At 31.2% G+C, this 22,618-nt stretch overlaps 1 protein-coding gene across 1 annotated transcript in view; it reads right to left on the bottom strand.

The window, feature by feature from the left end:
- LOC113518946 (cuticlin-1) overlaps positions 1–21,432 on the bottom strand; it is a 140,395-nt gene extending 118,963 nt beyond the window's left edge. Inside the window, exon 1 of the mRNA XM_026903982.3 lies at positions 21,286–21,432. The gene's annotated coding sequence lies outside the window, so the exon portion shown is untranslated. The remainder of the gene's footprint in view (positions 1–21,285) is intronic.
- Between the last annotated feature and the right edge of the window lie 1,186 nt (positions 21,433–22,618).

The following is a 22,618-nucleotide window of genomic DNA, read 5'->3' as shown; positions in this document are numbered from 1 at the left end:
AGTAATGGAAATAAAGAAAACTCCATATCATAGCGACAGGTTTATTAGCGAATGCCTAGTCTTTTATACATTGAAAAGTGCGTGGGTGGCGTAACATAAACTGATTCAATTGATTTGAATAGATTGTGTTTACGCCCTATAAGTAACACAAAGTGAATGGAGTTGTCGACAAAGAGCTACGGCGTCTGGCGATATAAATGTTCATTCGTATAATGCTAAAAGCCGTATAATATCTTAGGAAACAACATGTTTCAAAATAGCACCCAGACTCAGACATTATACACTACATAAGTATAAAAATGCTTACTTAAAATATATTTGATTTTATTTAGTGTTTCCTAAAATGTTTTATTGTTTTCTGACAATTTAAATCCAAAATTAACTAAATGCAACATAAACATAATACTTACATATATTTTACTTCAATTTGTCTCATATCAGTTATTAAACAAGAGTTCGTGTAAATGAAATCAAATAAGGAAATGGGAAGCTCTGGTTTTATAAAATCACTTAAAAATAATAGACACCAAATTGTCAAGATTAAATCTCCGGAGTATTCAGATATGTAAGTCGCATATACACGTAAATTTTATTCAGAAACAGCAACTTGAATTTTAACAAAATTAATGTTGACTAGTAATCTAAACGAAGTTTATTTTGAAAACTCCAGTTTTAATATATATGAATTAATAAGGCGGAATCATATTTCAAATGAATTTTACATCGCAACTAATACGAAACACATAAACAGTAACATTCACATGAAAATAAAATATACTTTTGAGTTTAGAATCACATCCTTTTTAAACTGATGCAAAAATCAAGATTTTGCATAAGTCGAAAAGCATTTTAAGGCTCACCTGTCAATAATCAATTAAACATTGGACTTTACAACAGTCGTGATCTCGCCTTTGTGTACTTTACAGTTAGGTAGTCGGTCAATACGGATAAATAATTCATGTGTCCCCGAAAAAGTCGGTGTGTCTTGTACAGTATAAAAAGACAATAATGTGAGCAATATTTTCAATACATACTTATTTACGATTTCATTTTGCTTTACAAATTGGTAAGAAACTGTACTGGCTTACTTTAAATACTGAAGTCTTTATTTAGACAGCTAGTTAACAATTGGAGCACATTGCGAATTTAATGGCTCGTGAAACGTTGCTGGAAGTTATTTTTACTGAATAATTTAGGTATTCATTAGAAATAAAAATGTGTAAAATAAATCCGAGACCATTACTCATCAATGGAATATGATATAAACTTATTTAAAAATTTATAATTGTATCTTTTTGGTAACACTATGATTTGCGTCAATAGGTTTGTATGTAATTCTACTAATTTCTATAATATGAACAACTACCGTAAAAATTACAAATAGTACGGTAGGAAGAATCCTTTTTATTTGTCTTCAAACACAAATAAAACAGTTTTTTCATATAAGTATTACATCTGCATATTTATACAATTTAGTATTGTATTGTAAAATCTTTATCGTACATATTTAATTACAATTAATGGATAAAATTAGATTTAAAAATTTTGGCAAATAGAATGCAGTGAAAGTCAGAGGTTTTTTTTTTAAAAAAAAAGATTGTTTTGCATGGCAATCCTCACCCATTTCTTCAACTACCTAGATACGAAATCGAAATTTCATCCTGACTGAATCCACTAAAACTTTACATGATATGACGTCTAAACAACGGAACTCTATTATATCTACGTCCATTAATCTTTTTATCTGTTTTTAGGTTAATTTAAACTTTAATAACCTCGCGTTATTTCTTATTAAAAGTACATAATTATAATTAAATAAATTAACACAAAGAAATATAATTAGTAGCTATTGGTATTATTAGTTATTCCGTTGGATCACGGTAAAAAGAAATATGTTATTGTTCCTTTAATAACTTGGCAATATATAATTAGTCTTCTTACACGCGTAAAATGAATTAGCCGCATATCAAATTTTAATTTGACCGTAACATTTCGAGCGTATACGTAATTTTAGAGTACAGTACTACGCACAACTGTCCATCATCATGTAACATCCCATAAATCGTTCATCTACTTGATAATGAGAGCGATGTTGCATTAATTTATAAGGAAAATCGGAACAATTGTTTATAAGATCGCGCCGTTACATTTTTAATTTCAAATGTCGTGGTTCGCTGGGCGAGTAGGCCTTCGGTGGTTAGAGTTAGCAATTGGCATTGTTTATAAAGGCAATTTCATACGTCGTCATTATGTTTTCGTTTTGACAATACCTTTGATAAATAAAGACGCCTCTTGTGTGACACGTATTCACCTTTTTTTTTTTGTTGAGAACTCGTCAAACGTTATGTTAAGGAGGATTCTTTAATAAGTTGGGTCCCAAAAAAGTTTTTACTTTTGAGGGTAGACAGGGTTTTAGATACAAAATAAAACTTAACATATTACAATATAGAACGTTTTAACAATATGAATTTTCTATACCATAAGTAGATTATATGACGCATTTATAAATCACTCAATCTTTAAATACAATTTAAAACTTCATAATTTGGTCAAAACTTATTGAAATCGTCTCACCTTAGTTCTCGGAAGTGCCAACACGTGAGAAGTACCAAAGGCATCACAGTGTACTTATGGTAATATTCAACTTTTTTTATACATTTTAATATTACTATAAATACAGCAAACAAGATGATGGCCACCCGATAGGGTTCTGTTCCATATAAAATATAAAATTTACTCTTTTATAAATAATTTAGGAGTTAAAATTGATACGTAAAGCACATGCAGTTGCGGTATCTATTTAGATCCATATCTATGCTGTCACTTCTGCCTTCTCATGTTTCAAGCATTACGGTATATTTTTGTTATGCGTGTGCGCACGTTGCGTGTAAGTTTCATACGCGGCGAGACACAGCGCGCACGAAATTCATTTTCCGCCAGTAACAAGACAAATATTTTAAACATTCGTCATTAGTACTTTTTGGGTTACACATGAAAATTGAAATGTCGTAATATAGCGTAACATATCTGTCCAATTTATTAATTTATCTTTCTTTTGCGTAACATCTCTTTTACTATATGCATCAAAATAGGCTTAATGAGGAGACAGACATGTTTTTGTCTAAATTTTTAAGTCCTGTAAATATAGTGAGATCCTTCTCCTTTTGAATTTTGTGTAATTTTATTAGCCCCCTACCCCTTATTGCTGATTTTACGTGATTAAAGTATACTCCATAAATATTTTTTTCTCATCTACGATATTTTTTTTTAATTAGAAATGAATGTTCTTTAAAAACTATGGATTTTTAGTACCACTTAAACCTCTTGGGTTTGTGTGTGATGGCACTTTACATTACGTTCTCAAATAGTAAGTACTGACATTAATATACTGCAGTTTTAACAAGGTAGAACAGTAAATATTAAATTTTTTTAACAGTAATATTGCTTCGCAAGTTGGTAGATAAAGAATTTACTAATTTAATTTATTCATTATTATCTATTTATTTATTTAAAACTCCTACTTAAAATTAGGCCACATTTAAAAGGCATTATTTAATTAATGTTTGTAATTCTAAAACTTATTATTACGCCCGTCCTTTCTTATTTAAAAAAATAAATATTTTTTTATTGCAGTCACCTAATTTAAATATTTTAGTTTCCTCTTCATTCAATATTCCCACGCTATGTCGCGCAAATATTTCCTACTAGTTAAAGCAAATGTCTCGTGAGGAACCTATTTTCTGCATTTAACTAGTCACTCGGATGAAGCAGTATCAGTTACGATCTAACGCCTGCACGTCAACGCAGTACAGTCGCACTTAATAAATGTGGGTAATATATTTTTATATTTATCAATTATGAAAATATAATAATAAAGTGAATGTTTTATGGTAATCTTTGTATTACTGTATTTGGCTTCTTATATCTATAATAATCAACATTTTTGTCCTAGGTACACAAATAGAACCAACAAACTTTAACATCAAAGCAATACAGAATTACAGACTTATCAACTTACCGACAGACTTGACATTTCGATACTTAACAGTTGACATATCATGACAATGATAATAACAAAAAATAAATGTTGATATAAATAACAAATTTACATTAGATACAGATTTTACAAACTAAATTACATTTCAATATCAACACCTGTGTTTAACACATTCTTATTGGACGCGTTTTTTTTATAAGGTTACCGAATATAAATTCTCCAGATACTTCGATTCGATATTTTAATGGATGATTGTATAATGGTAACTACGTGTGGGGGGGAGGGATTATTAATAATACGAACTACCAGTCCCATTGCTAGCAATATACGCCATTAAAAACCATCCTGCTGAATTCCAGGTATATTTATTACGATGTGTTAACTGACCTGCTCTTTCATTTTCACTTATCATCCCTCACTGGTGACCCGCCAATGTATACCAATAACTTATCATCCCTCACTGGTGACCCGCCAATGTATACCAATAACGCAGGCGGGGTTACCATTCTATTATCGGCCATTAAAAAAAAACTCCGTCTGTGCTATCAGTATACACTAACGAGTCACCAGTGAGAAACAATAATTTAAACTCGATGGAAACTTTCGTGATACCATAACGAGTTATAAAACAGTTCAGTAGCGAATATCATATAAACTAAAATAATGATATCTTTGAAGTTACCAACTCACATTATATTGGCATAGACTGTACAGGTGTGTGCTCAACTATTAATAATTATTTTATAGATAATATTTTTTCTTTTATTGATTTAAAAAAAATTCGTATTGAACTTTCACTGATGTGTAGAGATAAATTGAGTTTGTTTATAAATATCTAATAATATGTGATCGATCATCGGCCTCCTGCAGTTTACTTTGACTAGAAGTGTTCTTTTAACTCAAAATCTCCCCAAATTTCTCTCTACTCGATTTATAATGATCAGAAGTTAATCTTGAATGTACAGATTACCATCGTAGATACATAAATAAAGGTGATTAAGTGAACACGATGGGGTTTCCATTTTGGATTTTCACCACTGGTGGTAGATAGTTTTTAACATTATTTAGTAATTATAAGTATAGACAGTAAAATTACATGAAAATCCTAATCCTGGATATTTCAGTGGAGATAAAAATGATAATTGCAGTTTAGATGCAATTTTTATATTAATTAAATTTATCGTATTAATGTTATTTTAGTAATCCGAGGAAGTGGATATAGGAGTAAATGTAAAAATGACTGCGAATAGAGAAAAATGGAAGAGAAAAAGATATTACGTTGGCTCGAAATAAGTAATTGGTGGTAAAGGTGGTAATAATAAACCGAGGAATGAAATCTATGTACATACAAATAAAGTTTAGTCATTTTTGACGCAATTCATTAAATCTTAGAATAAGAGCCCAATTAAAGTGGGCATACTATTGCAAATTATGAAACCATACCAGCGATACATTCGATTTTTATGTTAACATATATGTTACATTGAACTCATAACCTAGGATCGTGATGTGATGCTATATTCGTAAATACAACTTAATAATCAATAACATATCCTGAAATAAAGTTATTTTCCCCTTTGCAAGTAAACATAGTTTATAATAATAATACCATGACGGACCAATAACCTGAGTTCGTCCTCGTTTTTCACTCTTCATTGATGCCCCATCATTGTACACCATTAGCGTGGGCGGGTTTACCATTCCATTTCCATCCATTAAATACGCTTTAAAAGTAATGTTATTTGGTTTTAGGTCGATTTGCGATTCAGCCTATTGTATTTATTTGACTCGGTGACATCAGCAGCCCGAAGCTATCAAATGCTACTTCCCAAAGCACAGACATGACCCTAAAGAATTACCATATGTAGTAAATGTTTGCCTATTCACAACAAATCGAGACCCGACACCATAACTCTCCAAATCAGTAAGTGAACCGCCGTTAACGCATCTCACTCTGACGTTATCATAGTGATCATTTTAGTATAATTCATAACAGTTCTTCTCAAGATTTTTTATTTATGGGCCGTAACATTAAGTTGACAAGTTATATCTGTCCGTTGCATAGGACTTTTAGGTAATATTGACGTAGTTTTATTTTAGCTAATAGTATCTCTTATTGCTATTTCTGTCTGGTACATAACATCGATATGTAACAAGCACTGCAATTGCTATTGTTAAAAAAAAATGTGGAAGTTCTTATTTGCGATTAAATATATTGTCTATATTCTGATTTTATATAAACAGAGATTACATCAATTTCTCGGATGTTTTGAATACCTATTTCAAATAACAGTCTCTCGCATATACATGCTATCCGCTATATTACTCAAAGTATAAGTTACGATTATCTATTCTCATATTCCAAAACAACTTTAAAAGTAAGTTTAATTTGGTTTAAAGAACAAAAAATACATTAGGGACGATAAAATAAACTGTACGTAAGTAGGTTTTATTTTTAAAGTTTTATCGAAATCTTGTACAAATATATCACGATAATATTATTATATTATATGTTCGCTGCTTGCAAATAGTTGATGAATCTTTTTTTTTATTTGAACTCTCCTCAAATATTAGCAACATGCTGTTACAGTAATTTTGTATTAAATAAAATCAGTTTTACTTAATATTTACAATTATAAACAATTATTTATTTAATATTACCTATTGCGATATAGATACAAACATCAGCTTACTTTTAATTGCTTCGTGGTCTTGTGTTTTACAGGTTGAGTACATCTGGACTAGAGGATATGCCACTGCGTGTGAGCAGCGAAGCGTGAGCTCTATAAAGCGGAGAGAGCGCGCGCAACTCCGCCGTATACATTAATAAATTAATAATGATTTTATGGAATTCCGCTAGCTTAGGCCGTAAGCCGGACATTTTTATTCGGAGTAAGAATTCGGATTTATTTTAAACCAGCTATATCCTGTTACTTTGTCTGCACAAATGTATGAATATTTGATTGATTGGCAATAAATAATATTATTTTTGTAAAGCTATTATACATAGTATTGTTTATTATGATTCCACTGTGATTTCAGATGAATGACATTCAAATGACAATAAGATAAAAATTAAAATAAATATGCTCAAGTTTTCTTAGATAAATACTTTGTATTTTTCAACTATTACCATAATTTTAAATGTAACACACGACATGCTTATATTGAATCCAACGTTATTAATACACGCTGAACATAGGTCTCCCCCATAGACTACCATAAGGAACGTTCCCAAGCCACCTGCATCCACTGACTGCATTGCGGCAGATTTTTAATTAAAACTAATTACAATTAATCCCAGATATTATCCATCTGTCTTAATATAATTATTCAATTTCATTCAATTCATACAATCGTTTATGCAAGATTGAGTAACAAACATCCAAACAAATTTTCATATCTATGTATATTAATATAATAAAGCGGCAATACGGTAGCGGTTTGGACGGGCTAATCTCTGGTAACTACCAGTTGGAAAAAATATTTATTGCATTTGATAGCACATTCAAGAAATGTGGTATCAAATGCAATCATTTTTTATATCTGTTTATAGGAAGGTTTTATAATCTTCTTATATGTTATGTATAATATATATTGAGTATTCTTATAGATCTATATTGAACAGCCTTATTGCTATTTAACATTATGATACAACCACGGACCAAACTGAGGTTTACAGTTAGTTCGATATTAACCTTTTTAAAAAAAATGTCAAACCTATTTTAGCTTTTGAAATGTTCTATCTTTTTTTTGCACTAATTTCCCAATTTGAACGATAGTGACAAAACACTCTAATAGTTAAACGATTTTGTAGCATATTTTAGTTTTTATAAATAAAGGGGTAACTATTATGGGTGGGTTATATCTACCAATATCTATATATTGTAGTTACAATATCTATACATATATCAGCCCAATAACCTATATATTAGAAAAGAAAAACCTACTCGTAATAAATATAGATATCCGATTAGTATGGGCGGTATCGCAATGGGTGGTCATCAATGTCTAGTAGAACTCAATATATAGATATCAGATATTATCCATCTCAAGTAACTGTATACAGTTCACGATTAACGCTATATATATACCAAAATCGTAGAAAGCGACGAATAACACCGCTTGTCCAATTTTGTTATTTTGCTATCAAATGTGCTGATGTTTGAAGTCAACATAAAAAAAAATTAGTTCAAAAAAACATTTCGCACCTCTTCGAAAACGTTTAATTATACTAATGTTTAGTTTCGATTATATAAAAAAAAAACTTTTTTTGTTTGTTGATAAAAAGAAATGATTGATCATGTGCGAACCGAGATTCATCATTTAACATGATGAATGACAGTAGTATCGTGAGAGAAACTTACAATTTTAAATGTCTTATTCTAGTAAAATCACTAGGTAGTGATGACCATCATTAGTGATAGGGTCTTTAAACTTTGTTTTTTTTTAACATGTTTATTATTAAGAATGTCTGACATAGACTTTTTTAATTATTTATTTGAACAATCTTATTGTAAATAAATAGATAATTAAAATTGCATTCCACAAAAATGCAATCGATTTTGATAAAATTTTGTGGGACTAATCTGTAAGTATATCTTTTCAGATAAAAAAAAAATTTCCAAATTGTGTTATTATTAACCGAGTTATGATTTTGAAGTCGGTTGATAAATAAGTTACAGTTAAAGACTCTCTCAGCTTCATCATATCAGCTTTTAATTATCCACTGCTAAACATAGGCCTCATAAGGGTGGTTTTGGCCAGTAGTTGTCACGCTTGACAGGTGGATTGGTAAATGTAGTTAGGCTTTGGTTAAGTTTAAAGACGGACGCTGCTGCCCATCCCTCGACTATTAAATTTCCTTAGTCGCTTCTTACGACACCCATGGGAAAAGAAAGGATGGTCCATTCTATGCCGGGACCACACGGCATGTAATAATATGTAATATGATAAAAACATACATGATCACACGAACAAAGTAGTAAGCACAGCTGGCAGTGAAATAAAAATAATCATTAAAAAACTCTATCCATAAAATTGCCACTTTAAAAAAAAACTTACAATATTTTACAGTACGCTATTATTAAATTGGTATTTTGTATAAAATTATAACGCTGATTACAATCTCCCACGCGCCTTACGATTAAAATATATACTTACAACTATTAAAACTGATCTTGACTGTATAAAAAAAGACAATAGGGATATTTAAACTCGATTACAGGCTAAACTAACAACTATACATGACTGAGGTGTGTCTATTTGAAGTTATAAAAACTTGTAGATAATTTATCTCGTACGGCGCGTAAACTAATCTTATTATATCATTCATAATATTAAAAAAGTCAAGTATTTACACAAAATATTTTTTGAGGAAAAAACATGATTGATGGCGTTTAAAATAGAAATAGAGGTGATTATAGTAATTTTACGTACACAGATAAAACAATTCAACATGTGTGATGTTAGGAAAAAGTATACTCGTATGTAAGTGCCTGAGACTGTCAGTCATTCTGTACATCATGAATCACTAGTGTATAAACAGCATTAGGTATAATTATGATAAAATTAAACTAAGTAAAGAAAAATATATTTTTAAAAAAGCTCAAACTTTCTGTTTTCAAACTACAAAAAAGAAGTTCTCGACTCTGTTGTATTTTTTTTATATTTGTCACCTCATAACTCTGTCAATTCTAAATCGATTTGGAAAATAACTTTTTTGACTAGAGGGATATATTTACAGATTAGTCTTTTAAGACCAATTTTATCAAAATCGGTTCAGTTGTTTAGTTTTGACATCAAAATATCTGGTTTTGTCACAATTAGTTTTTTTGTGAGACAAAATCTTTAATTATTACCTAATGAAAAATATCATACGATATTAGGTTCACTGTTTCTATAAATTTTATTGTACAATGAATAATAATCTATGCAAATTGAGTACCTCCTTTTTTGCAATGAAAAAACAATTTTCCGGTTAAATTAATATTAAAATTGAGTAAATGTTGATGCTCCTTTCCAATTTTGAGTTCCCTTTGAGTTTGCTGGAAGAGAACTTTTATAGAGTTTAGTTTTAGCTCAGCTTTGACAATATTCTTTCCACTGTCATGTTTTTTTATGTATTATTAATGTATACAATAAAGTATAAATAAATAAATAAAAGTTGTTTAATTCCATGAACTGGATTTCATCTTTCCATATCCATTATATACAACTGACCTCTTATATTAATACTTACCCACTCATTAAAATATACCGTATCCAGTTAACAATTGAGCCAATATCGAACGGTCCACCATTAACATCTCTAAGCCCTGCGCCGTCCATAAATTTTACTTATCTAAATGAATTATTAGATTCTCGGAGCTTCTTTTAATATAAATTACTAAGGATTAAATTATGATCAGTACTAATCGAATATACAGTTTGGGTCCCGGGTCTGTTATTACTTGGATTGTAAAGGGATAATGGTATTTGTGAGATGGAGGTTGAAGCCACAGAGTCCAATTAACTTCAAATTAGATAATGGTTAAACAACGAGAAAGATGAATATAAAACAAATTGCTTGAGTGAATACGTAATAAAAAGATTTTCAACTAGATAGTTATAAAATATGCCCGTTTTTTTTCAAGATAAAGGGTTTAAGTGGACCATTGACTATTTAATCTGGTGGGAGTAGAAACATGTTTTTTTTTTGATGGATGAAGACGGAATAGTGCACTCGGCTATGCTAATACAATGGCAAGTTACTGCCGAGGATGAAATGATAACGATGAAGACAAGTCAGTCGTCTCATCATAACGAATAAGAACTAAACACGATGCTTTTCAGGGGGGAACGTGTGGAGGTCCACCTGACAAGGTATATAGCTAGTAATGAAGACTAGCGTTCTAATTATTGACCGCCGACGGCCCCCATCCCATTAAAACCTGAAAATTTCGCAAATTTCCTCGTATACCATAAATAATTCTAGAAATTACCGCAGGATGGACGAGTGTAGGAGGACTAAGTGGTTAATAGTTAATATTAAATAAGATATAAATTATTTGACTATTCACATTATAAAGCGACATTAAAAAAAGAAGAATTTCAATTGAGAAGATATATTTTTTATGTTTAATAGCATATAACTCAATTTATAAATCGACTTAGAAAAACCTTTTTTTTTTTGGTGTCATTTGTCTAAAATTGGTTCAGTAATCTCATATTTTAAATCAAAATAACCAATATTTGGATATCTACTGTGCCTCCTCCCCTCCTAATACAGAGTATGATCTATTACCAAATTTTATTAAAATTTGTCCAGCTGTATAAATGTGACTAAATGTATGAATGAACAAAAACTCAGAAATATCTAGGTACAGTCGGGTTAAATACTAATAATATAATTTTATATGTAAGATTTACTGTCATGATGTTATAATTATTTCAATGAATAAATAAATAAATCTTATCGACTGAATAACAAACATCTAACAATCTTTTTTATAAACTTTCACACTTAATATGTTAGTAAAATAAAACGAAACCCATCATCTTCGTAAGACAAGAACAGATGATTGTCCTGTCATATTCATTCCTGTTTGATTTTATGATATATCAAGAATTTACACTTCCATCATTATATCTTAGCGAGGAATGTTTCACCGTACAAATTGTAGTCATATTGTCAGAGTCTCTATTGATTCAATACATAGCCAATCAATAAAAGCACCGAAACCACAAATTTAAATAGATATAGACGACGCAAGTCTTTCAATTTATATTAAAACTAAGCATGGAAATAAACTACTTGCCACGGTGACATACTACTTTTAATTACGTATTATTTCTAATACAGTGTCTATGAAACATCTCATCATCATCAGCTGTTAACCATCCACTACTGAACATAGACCTCCCCCATAAACGGAGATTTTGCTAGTAGTTGCCACGTTTGACAAGTGGGTTTACAACCGCAGTTAAGCGTTTGGTGATGTTTTAAGAGACGTTGCTGCCCATCCCTCAATCATTAAGTTTCTTTAGTCGCCTTTTACACACACAGGAAAGCAAGGGATGACCCATTATATGCCGAGACTACACGACATAGAATAGGTTACCCCATGAAATCATCTCGTCGTCCATTAATGTTTCAGTCGATTTAAAAAAAATTAATTAATCAATTATTTAAATTATAATAATAATTACTTAAATTAGTCGATTTATTACTTAATTTTTTAACGATCGAAATCGCTGAATTTTATTGCAGAGTAACATTCATTTTTATATAGAAACTATTGTAGGTCATAAAAAGAACCTACTGTCAAAATTTGGTAGTTATGTTATAACGTTAGTAGTTTTGGCTGTGCGTTGATGAGTCAGTCAGTGAGGAATTTTCTCTTCATAATATAGTACAGATTGACATAGAAACACAGGATTCACTTTTAACAAGAGCGCAAGGCATTTCAGAAACTTTGACAAGCAAACACATGGCGTCGTTACATCTATTTAATTCTACGTCTATGATCAAAGCTCAGCGAAACCAGCAACAATAGTTAACTCTCTTCATTCCCGTCGGTGTAATGCTTTTATTGACGCCATAAATATCGCGTGTTCTTTAACAATAATAGCATTGGAGTCATAAATATCTTAATTCAACATGTGAGGGATAAAGGTATGGGTAGGTATTAATTCCTTACGAGTTGAAGATGTTCAACATGTTTGTTATACAGAAATATTTTTTTATATTAGATACTAGCTTATACCCGTGACTCCGTCTGCGAGACCGAGATAATAAGTAGTCTATGTTTTTCTTCGTTCCATATAGTATACTATTTATTCATTAATTTCAGTTATTAGTTAAAATGTTAAAGCGCTAAGAGGTAACAACCAAATTAGCTTTTATTATAATATTTGTAAAGATATTCGTATAACCTTGATTCTGATAGAGCTATCATAATGGTTATAAACTAGTATTATGATAAACAATCTCTAATCAGCAGTTTTTTTTTTAATGTTTAAACTCTTATCCTGCAAGTATTTCAAATATCAGATCAAATGAAAACCTCTATTAGAACTCGAAGCCTATCATTCAGCTACTTGTATCAATGCAGTTACTTTTTCAGTAGCATCACATAATTTAGAGTAAGTAATTTAGTTGGAAAATCTTTTTTAAACATCATTAACCCTGATCTAGATGCCACCTATCGCATTATAAAACAACTATATGATCCTATATGATGCAGACTAGCATGTTACTATAATTTTTGGTAGGATCTACGAGTATTTTGAAGTTTATTGAAAAATAATAGTAAATGCAGGTAAAAATGATGGTGTCCTACTAATTGTCAGTTGTAAAATATAATGAACACTTTAGAAATGAAAAAAAAAAATTGCCAATTGTTTATTTCTATGGGTATAGAGTAAAATATACGTAGCTATAACTCGAAATTAAGTTAATTATAATGTTATGTACCGTTAACCCACTATATGAAAATGTAACATTTTTTTTTACTTTACACTCATTTCACAGTCAATGTTCTGCGTGTAATAAATTTATATTAATTAATATTATACGTGTATTATGGAAATTTCCGGATATTTGTGGGGTATCATGAGCGAAACAGTATACTCTGTTATGTCCATAGTACTGCTCATATCTATAGGCAACGGTTACCATTTTCCATCAGGTGGGCCGGTAGCTTGTTTACCATTCTAAGTTGTATAAAAAATATTGTTAAAAATTTTAAACTGTGGGATTGGTAGAAACTATTTCAAAGTACGGAAACTATTGTATAATGAACGTATGTGAAATATCTACGAGTACATACATATGAAATAACAATACAAACTGATAAACGAAGACTCTTAAATCGCAAACCATCAACTAACAAATCACAAATTACATTTTTTATTTCATCAAAAAAAAAACTCATTTTGAGCAGTGATATTTCAGTCAAAAATAAAAAGAGAGTAACACCTCATGTATCCAAATCTTACCAAAGGGAATAAGAAAAGAAAAAAAGCTCAACATCACGTTGCACCTTTAATTATTTATTTAATTCACTATATTTATAATATACTTTATTGTACACGCTTGTGACGGTTCGCCTATAGTACAATAGGTTTAATACCATAAGTACATAAAAGAAACAGGGGTTCCTATGGGTGACCGCTACGAAAACTGAGCTATTTAATATAAACAAACTTTAAAGTCAAGGTTCACAATAGCGTACAGAGAAGACGTTACCATATATGAAATATTGACACAGAAAGGAAACTCCTTTGATGTGTTTCCAAAGTGTAGTGGATGTCACAAGAAAATTTAATAAATTAAACAAAAATATATTATATTTTATATATAACTAAATTATAGTTTACCTTTTATCATCAGATGTAAAAAAGGATGCATACAACACAGTTTAATAAGGTTTATGAGAGCCTTTAAAGTTTTATAAATTCGATAATCAATTTAATTTAAAATACCAAAATACGTTAACATATAATTAAATTGAATTTAAAGAAAAGTTCAGTTCGAATAATAGGCTAAATCTGATTATTGAAATATCTACCCTTCGGTGACATAATCTATGACGTTATTAGAGAAAGAATAGAAAAAAAAGAAAAAAAGGGAGAGACGGCAGATCGGCGGGCGCGCGGGAGTCGCTTTTTAGGAATTGCGCAATAAAAAAGAAAAAAAAAAGAAAAAAATGGCGCGGGAGTCGTGTTTTAAGGAACTGTGCAATAAAATAAAAAAAATAACTAGGATATAGATCTAGGAGGGACTGGTTCGATGAAGGGGTTTGAGATCTTAGTGTATCACTATGGATTAAGTGTGTGAAATTAATCAATAGAAGACTGGAGAATCCGGTGAGCTTGTTCCATTTATTACTACGTAGTTAGATTTTTGACTGTGATCACAGGCAAAGTCTATACTTAATATTTTTCCCAACAACTATTAAAATACGTATTTAGTCGAGTCCATATACCTTTAGGTAATGCGTATATCGTTAAATGCAATCACATTTGAACAAAGTTTACATCAATATAATTTACGTACTTACGTTATTCTACTCATATACAAAATCCAATTATATGGTCGTTTGATAGCACTTCATCAATTTGATTCAATGTTCTAATTGTCCAGTTTTGGAAAATACTTATTGAATCAACTATTGAACTATTACAATACTAACTAGTTTCATATCTAGTTATTATAAAGTATTTATTTATTGAGGATAATAGACTAAAGTGACTATGGTCTGGTCTCATTGCTGGGGAAACAGCCATTGATGAGAGAGAGGGGTTATTGAGTGGTGACCCTGTAAATGCAAGTGCGGTGTGGGCTACCTCCATTGTTTGGAGTGACTGTTTTATGTGTATTGTGGGGCCGTTCCTTGTGTCAGTCGGTGGAAATTGCCTGTGTTCAGTCGTGGGTTGGTGATGGTTGAGACGATGATGATGATGAAATATTTGTATTTATTACACTATTACAGTGTTGGTTTGGAATATCTGTTCATACTTAACGCTTCATGGTGATGTGTTTTTATACCATTACTCGGTCGACCAGATTAATGATTCTTAGTCTATATTTGATTATCCATGACTACATGTGGGGATTTGTTTTACACCAGATGTACAAAGAGACAGCTTAACTGTTGCAAGTGATATTATGTGAATGTAATACTTTTAATACATTATTAATTGTGTTACTAGATAAATTCATGTGACTGTGGGGTGTTTATGGTAAACAAGCCTGTATTGTTTAAATAGATATTTTGTCTTGATTTATTATAAACTTTAATATTGATTTTATTGTAGTAAGCAAGCTGATAATAACAATTCTGTATGTATTACTGGTTTCTAATAATATTTAATTATGCTGATATTATGGGTGTGGATTTATTTCCTAATGGTAATAAATGTACTAAAGGATTCTCTGACTATAGTTATTCTTAACTAGGTATGAGGTACAGTATAAAATTAGTATTAAATGACAAGTATAAGTTATGTATTTTACTCATATTTAGGAGGAAAGTTGTCATGGCGATAAGGTTTGTATGTGTGTTGTTTGTTCATGTTATATTGACTAGACAAGTTCAGACAGGGTTAATATTAGTGAATATTTACTGGATTTATATTTAATATACATGTTTTGAATATTTTATGGGAATAGTATGGAGATATACAAGTAGTAAAATATAATATTAGTATTTTATAAATTTAATTATTGAGTTATATGTTTATGTCAGACTGTATCCAAGGAGATATTATCCTATTAATATCAAGTTAGGACAATTACTTTAAATATTAATAAAGCAAACACTAACACTGATTATTTACTTCTTTAATAAATTTACATTAGAGGTTAGAAATCAAATAGATAGCATATTGGGAAAATCTTCACCACACATGTATTTGAGGAATGTTCTTGAGAATTAGTACTGTATGTATATATTATTGCAAGTACAATTGCAATAAGAATGTTAAACTTCTAATCTTCTGTTCATTCTTGAATTTGAAAGTAAGCTTGGCTACTGATATGAATGTAAAACTGCAGCATTACTGGATACTATTAATTATTTCTGGTGTAAACCATGATTATTTATGTCACTGATAATTTAGTTGTATGTTACGGTTGATATATGATGATTTTATATTTAATTATATTAAACAAATACAAATAAACAACTTGCTAGTATTTGTTACGTTGACAGTCGTGATAGATAATCAAAATTCAATTCAATACATCAATACGTCATTCAATACGTCATTAATGTGACAGATGTCAAACAAAAGGAGATTATACACGTTATGATTCTATATCTAAGTCTATAGAAAATTTATATAATTTTCTATTATTTTATAATAACTGTAGGGGAAATATTGGAATTATTTATATGAGAAATTTCAGTTAAATGATATGATAATTATTTAAAGACCTAATTTCTTAGGGATTTAATCATGATGATTTAAACACTAAAACACTTGTTTATCTGAGAAATCCTCTTAGTAAATAGGTTTACTAAGACACTAAAAGGAAGTAGATATAGTATAACTATAGTACAGCTACAATAATTGTATGGGACTTACTGTCCTTTCTATACAAATATATATTTAATCTATATCTTTCACATTATAATTATGCAATATATTGCCTCTACTACTACAACATACACAAATAGGACTTATTGTCCTTCCTATATACCTATATATAATAATTGACCTGGCACTTTAATGTGTAATTTATCAGTACTTATGACAACAACCAATTAGGACTTATAGTCCTCTCTATAAAGCTACATAATTATTTAATCTGATTATTTCACTATGTGATTAATCAAACCTCTACAAATATTACAAAAGATCTCTATTACTCTCAACACAATAATAGCTTGTTGGACTTAGTGTCCTCAAACTTATAGAAAACCCAACTGGTTATTTCACGAGACGTTGTTAACTTGTGATTAATCAGTGTCTTTTAAAGGACTTATAGTTCCTTTAGATATATCTCTCTGAATAAATAATTGGTTAATTCACAATGTGGTTAATCAACAATAATATTATATATAATTGACTGGACTTATAGTTCATTCAATAGCACTCATTACTTTTAGTAGCTCTCGACCTATGGGTTGGACTACTCGTTTTTAGGCTCCGGCCTAATCAACAGATTTAACTTGAACCTTGAGTATTCTTGGTATTAAGTAAATAATATTAAATTGACAATGCTATGTTATGATATAGCAATTATCAACATTATATGGCTTGGCCAATTCCAGGGTGTGGAAGGTATCCCCCCTATCACACAAATCTTCATCTCTATCGGACTGTCTTCACAGGTGATCTCTAATGTCACATTATAGGGCCGAAGGGTTATGTCCCAACAAAGTAAGTTCTGGTGTCTGGGTGATCTCGCTTCTTGGTCTGATCTCTTGTGGAGCCGAAGGGAAACCCCATTGAGTAAGCTCGTAACAGGGTGACGCTGGGAAACAGTTTCGTACTGTTAGTGGGTGATCTCTATGTCGCCATATAGGACTGAAAGGGTCATCGCCCATGAGTAAGCTCTCGTGTCGGAGTGATCCTGGGATTTCAGTTCCGATCCGTTTGCCTCTGGCAAACACTAATTTATACTGGAAGCATCGTGGGGCTGGTGGAGCCACTGTAATGTTGAAGTAAATGTACTTATGTTTGGTTTGGAACTGAGAATACTCATTCCCTTATTACCATCAGAGTGCATTAATAAATAGTAATACCCTTCCCTACCTTTTTGGAGGAAGAGTTATAGATAGTTGGAAAGTCTTCCACTGGTCCGGGCGTGTGAGGGGCCCGACCGCTCCCCCATTTTTTTTTTTTTATTACAGTTATTCTGTAATTTAATATTAAATTAACATAACCTTCTAGTTTCATGAATTATGAGTATAATTCATTAATTATTCTTAATCCTTAAAGATTTATCAATCATCTTCATTATTTAACTCCTATCATATACCAATTAAAGAACCTTTTGGTTATTACACACACAACGGGTCCTACATTACTAGACGATCACACATTTATTTATCTGGCCAAATGATCAAGTGTTCTACTAAAGATCTGTTCAATATTATGTTTTATTGTAAGGGTTTATATGATTCATAGGATATTTGGGGTGTATAAGGCAATATAGGTATGGGGTTATATTGAGGGTGTTAGGCTATCCTTTAGGGTAGGTTTTCTTTAGATTTTCATGGATTTTCATTAGGTTTAGCCTTCGTAGGCTTTTCATAGGCTTTGTAGGTTTTCCACGTGTAGGTTAGTTAAGAGGGTAGTTATTATAAGGGGTGCAAAAAGGGGGGACCATCACACGCTGATAATACATAAAAATATGATAGACATAAGTAAATGTACAAAGGCGAGCTAAACTCTAAAGAGTTCTCTTCCAGCAAATCCAATGTGGAAAGGAGAATCAATGTCAGCAGGTAAAGCGGTAATTATATTTTCTGTTATTCCTGTTTACGGCTGACTGATAGATAACGCCATATGGTGTTAAGCCCACCATTTACACTACCTAGGGGTATTAGAAATTAATAAATACATAAATATATCTCACGTACATAGGTAAAAAACTTTTCCTAAGATATCATATTGAATCTAGTTTTTAAGCGACATAAAAAAATTAAACATCTGAATTTTCTATTTTTTTTTTTTTATATATATATGACTGCGTTACCAGTACTAAAACGCTTCTGATTATTCTATTTGGAAACAATTAAAAGACAATCTACAGATGAAGTATATTATTATACATTACGTATACATTTTTTTTTTTTACTTACATGTCCACCCTTATAAACTGGACTACGATGAAGTTGCTAAAACTGATTGTCGATTTTACATTATGCATGAACAAACAGACAATACAATTCTAAATATTTTAGTTTCAGACACGCCCAAATACCTTATTGTATTGTATGTTAAAACCATTGATATACAAAACAACCAAGAGTCATAAATTAAGATCTACACGTAAAACCGTCGCTAAATTAAATTAAAAAATACTGTCATAGAACAAGAGTAAAATCAAATACTTACAGTAGTAAATGACAAACTACGCGTGAACGTTAGATTTTACCAAATTAATAAGAATATTCATTCGCATGCCTATAAAAGATTGAATAGTTATAATTGAGTGCAAAATTTTAATAACTGTGCTCTGTTTTCAATGCAGTTTTTTTAGTCATTGTATCTAGGATCTTATATATATCCATGGTCATAATATATTTTTCCGGTAGAAAATGCCATCAGGCATTAAGTCCGCCCTGTAGACATTTTGTAATGTGTGCAAAAGTATAAATAAATAATGAAATTTTTTAATATCTAATATTTATTGTTTTTAACTAATAATCTTAATCAGTAATCATGGAAGGTAAAAACGATTGGGCCTTTAGGGCCCAGCGGTGGGACACCACACTATGTAAATGATCTTATAAAAATCAAGTTACTCTGTTACACATAACTAAATATTGAAATAAAAAGTACTTATGTTAATAGTTGTAATTATCGGCACTTGGTGGTACTTTGTATACAATTTGATATTATTAGAAAACACTTTGACTCTTCCACAAAAAAGGTTTTATACCTACTAAACACCTGACCTACTTTATTACTGAATTAATTTGAAAATACCCTAAATGACGAAACTGGTCAGGTATTTATTAACGTAAAACCTCTTTTATGAAAGAATACTAGTGTTTTCGAATAACATCGAATAAAAAAACAATCTTTATGGTGAAGTAGTTTAATGTAATGCTTCACTTTCCAATTATTGTGCATTCGATCTTGGCACGCTTCTTTTTTTTAATTAAGTAAATAAAAATTATAATCTAATTAGATACTAAAAACAGGGGAGTACAAACAGCTAATCTATTTTGTTTTTTAGCAGAAAGTGTGCAAAATACACTACTACAAGAACTAACCACGAGTCTTCGCTATTAAATTCAAATTAGAAAAAAAAAATACATAGCCAATTAATTTGCAAACGTTATTTTTTTTTTCGAATTTTAGCAAATATATTTTCTTTAGTGTTCAGTGTAGAAAAATATTATATTTTATATGTCGGATTTTATTGCTGTGTAATTTGATACTTTAGCATTTTATACAAAAAAAAATAATAATTTCTTTAAATTTAAATGTGCATAACAACGAGAAAGTTTAAAATTAAAAAGTTTTTATTTTGCCAAGTTTATATCGGATGTTATTCTGCAAATGCAATGACATATTTTGGTTGTACAGTATGAAAGTGCACGTTCACAGTTAAAACAGCAAGTCACGTAATAATTCACACAACAATCCGATAAGAAACCAACGTTAGTGGAAACTATGAGGAATGCACAATGTGCGCGTTGATGTCTTTTGTATACACACCTCTTTATGCCCCGTGTTCGCTTTGTTGCCGCTATCTTATCTTTTATCTTACTTCAACAACATTTCACGTAAATGTCTCACTTGTTACAGACGCATAAAAGCTCTTTAAAGTGCTAAAAAAGCAATAAGTGGCACACGGCTAATTAAAACCTCGCTCTACCGATAAGTACTATCTCGTCGAGATATCCATTAGATTAGCTGGACATTGTAAACCTAAAACAAGTCTCGTATCGCAAAACTAAACTTTTCGACCGTATAAGTGATGTGTTACTAACATACTTCTGTTAACATAAAAATACGATTTTACACCGTTGCGAATGATAGAAACACGTTATTGTTAAATCGGTATTTCTGAAACGATAGCACACAAACTCGATTCGCACGGTGTGTACAACACTTACCTGGTTATTTTAAAATAATGAAATCCCAGCACAAGTGCACAACACTTTTGAAATTAGAACAACGAATTAGGGTTGCGCCACGCACGTGTCGATATTTCGTTGGGGCGGTGCGATCGCGATGTTGTCGCCGGAGCGGGCCGCGAGAGACTGGCGCGCCGGCGCGTCTGCTCGCACCTGCCGCCCGGCCCCCGCGGTTAGTGACAGGTGAAAAGGTGTATCGACATCGATAGTCGACACATCCTTATGTTGTGGTGCTTGATATCGGATAGTGTTTTCCGTAAGGAAAATTATTTACGACCGATATAAAGAAACCCTTCAATTCGACTGTTTTTCTATTTTATGAAATATACTGGGCAATTCTGAATCGATTTAGAACGTTCTTTATTGGAAAGGGCTTTTTTTATGGGTGAAAATGGTATGGTAACTCCGCCTGCGCTAACGGGATACGCTGGCGGAGCACCAGTGAAGGGTGATGGATGAGAGGATGAGAATGAAAACAAGCCAATTAGCCCATCATGATGAATTCATCAGGAATTAACCATTACAGTTTCCAGGGAGAACCGCGTGGAGGTCGACCTGGTTGGGTATATTGCTAACAATGGGATTCTCAGTCTCCATTACTAACAATCCCTTTCCCCCCTATTGGAAAGGGTTACTCCCGTGTCGATATAATAAACATTTCATCAAAATAGTAGTCGGTTTCTTTATATAATCTTAAAATATCCGTTGTTAGAAATACATTTTCTTGTTCATATGATACGCAGGTCCGTCTCACTAGTACAACAATTACATTAACTCTATCTCCCTCTCATTAATCACCTACTTCAGTTACTATGACAATTGCAAACTATTGTTATTATTACATGTTCAAAACTATTATCTTAAATAAAGTAGTCAGAGTTACATTACTACTGTTGTAGGGTGCGTATATTCATATTCCGTTATAGAAGGCCCACGTTTTTTTACAACACTGAGGGCAAACGAGCATACGGCTCGCCTGATGGTAAGTGACTACCGCCGCTCATGACCACCCACAACACCAACGACATTGCAGGAGTGCTGTCGACCTTTTAAAAAGAAATATGCTCTTTTAGATTAATTGTTACCGTTATTTTTCATCATCGGAATTTGATGGAAATCAAAATCAAAAATTAGTGTCGGTAAATTTGGAACTCCCGACCGTTGAAGTCTTGTCAAAGTAAATATTTTTTTTTTCTTTATCTAATAATTAAACATTTTAATGAGATAATAGAATCCAATACATCGCATACTGACTACTTAAAATACTAGCTATTTCTTGCGGTTTCGTTTACGCGTACCTATCATTATTTAA

Source organism: Galleria mellonella, unplaced genomic scaffold (genome assembly GCF_026898425.1).
Source record: "Galleria mellonella isolate WM207_F2 unplaced genomic scaffold, CSIRO_AGI_GalMel_v1 utg44, whole genome shotgun sequence".
Taxonomy (NCBI): Eukaryota; Metazoa; Arthropoda; class Insecta; order Lepidoptera; family Pyralidae; genus Galleria; species Galleria mellonella.
Note: the sequence above shows the minus strand (reverse complement) of the source record. Positions and strands in the feature narration are given on the sequence as shown.